The sequence below is a fragment of the Parasteatoda tepidariorum genome, chromosome 4, assembly GCF_043381705.1.
Source record: "Parasteatoda tepidariorum isolate YZ-2023 chromosome 4, CAS_Ptep_4.0, whole genome shotgun sequence".
Taxonomy (NCBI): Eukaryota; Metazoa; Arthropoda; class Arachnida; order Araneae; family Theridiidae; genus Parasteatoda; species Parasteatoda tepidariorum.
The window spans coordinates 70519057-70521049 of record NC_092207.1 but is presented as its reverse complement, the minus strand read 5'-3'; the positions used below and the strand labels follow the sequence as shown (position 1 = coordinate 70521049).

Genomic DNA, 1993 nt, shown 5'->3' with positions numbered 1-1993 from the left:
TGAAAGCAAAAATTGAATTAAAAAAAGATATATATATATATACAAAGTGCATTTAAAATTTAAATCTTATTTTTGTTTATATTAACATTTAAATGTATGCCCTAATCACAGAAAAAACTGTATAATCAAAATAAAACATTGTGAGATAGTTACTAAATAACAAAATTTTTAACTAAATATAGTGTAAAGAGTTTGAAAATATGAATGCCATACTTCATAAAAATTACTTTTGGTAAATGTCTTTTTCAGTTTTAGTAGCACATTAGCACACAGCTCGATTATTTAATAGCACATATTCTACTACAACTGAACTCCACTCAAATTTATTTTTTTTTTAGAAATATCAGCACTTTTCTGTAGATTAAACATTTTCATTGTTCAGAGCATTATAAATAGATTTCACCATTTATGAATGTTGTATTACTATAAAGCTGATTCACAGAACATTAGCCCGAGTAAAATTCACAGTTTTAATTACTTTATAGTGACGTTTTCAATATTAACAAAATGTTGATGCATACGCTGATCTTTTAGCAAGAGAAATTTCTAAACTCTTCGTTCGAGAAAAACAACTCAGGAATATTTCTGTATTGTGATCCGCTGCGCCAACTACAATCGCCAAGGTGCTCAACAGATTTTAAACTTGCAAATTTAATAACAAACAAATAAAAAAAATACATGTAGACAGTTGCCTGGGGGTGGTTATGAGTTATACCTTCCGAGTTCTCTTCACTTTTTTTTTTAGCCTGGCGGCTGGCTGCCCAGAATTATTCTTCCACAGATCACCAAACAAAATCTTCCCAATAACCCCACAAATTTTATTGACCACAAAAGCCAGTTTTTTAAAGTTGGGCATTGTACCCAATTGCACATCATTAGTTCCTTTATTTTAAAAAAACAAAATAAATTATTATTTTATAGCACATCCATAAGTAATATTTAAAAAAAAAAAATCAGTATCTGAATTAGAATAGTTACACAAGATACAAACAATGCCAACAAATGGTTTAGATACATAATCATTGAATATGTAAATAAATTACATTTCAACTTACCAACATGAATTAAGACAAAAACACTATCGTCCCTTCACAACTGCACACTTAATTTGTCCACACCGATTCCAGGATATGCAAACATCGATATCCCATTTTCATTCAGCATTTAAGTAATTAGCTAAATAATTCTCCAGGGAATCACCTAGAAAAAAAAATAACAAAGTATTTTATTAGTTTGTATTTTATGAAGAGAAAGAAGAAATATGAAAGGTTTGCTTCACATTGTCCATTTATATGTAAACTGTCAAAAATCTTAGGGTAATGAAATTATATATATAGTTTGATAGTATGACAAATATAGATATAGTTAGAGAAGTTAAATAATTGAAAAAATTCAATTTAAAATACATACATTTTACATATAGAGGAAAAACAAACTATTTACTCTAAAATCTAAAGCGTGGTATTCACAGATACTTAATAAAATTCATTAATCTTTTTTAAATTTCATGTAATTTTTTTATATACTGCTATGAAACGTACATTAATAATATAAATCTTTAATTAATAAGAATTACCTGTAATTAAAACTTTCATGATGATAAAATATGAAATCCCGCTCAGCCTAAAGGCGGGTTGACACGATCAAAGTACTTTGATCAAAGTAGGCGCGCGCAATCAAAGTAAGTCATAAAAGTAAATAAAACAAATATGGGAACCGCGAAATTTTAGGGAAAAGGGAAAATGCGAAGGGGAAAAAAGTCACGCACTGTTGTTGAGAGTATGATATATCAAATGAATAATCTCGGCCTCTGTGAATTTAAAATTTCCTTCCAATTTTAAAATTATTTAATGAAGTTTAAAAAATAAAATCATATTTTATTAGACATTTATACAAGCAGTTTAACCAACCCTGTAATTCTATTAATGAAAAGAGGAAAATTATTGTTTTTAAAATTAAATAAATATATGAAAAGTTCCCTGTATTTGTAATT

At 27.5% G+C, this 1993-nt stretch overlaps 1 long non-coding RNA gene across 1 annotated transcript; it reads right to left on the bottom strand.

Annotated features, from left to right (window-relative positions):
* Positions 1-943: 943 nt before the first annotated feature.
* On the bottom strand, positions 944-1627 carry LOC139425383 (uncharacterized). The gene is made up of 2 exons (XR_011636623.1): positions 1577-1627; positions 944-1200 (listed from the first exon to the last, which is right to left on the bottom strand). It is a non-coding gene; the product is annotated as an uncharacterized lncRNA (long non-coding RNA).
* Between the last annotated feature and the right edge of the window lie 366 nt (positions 1628-1993).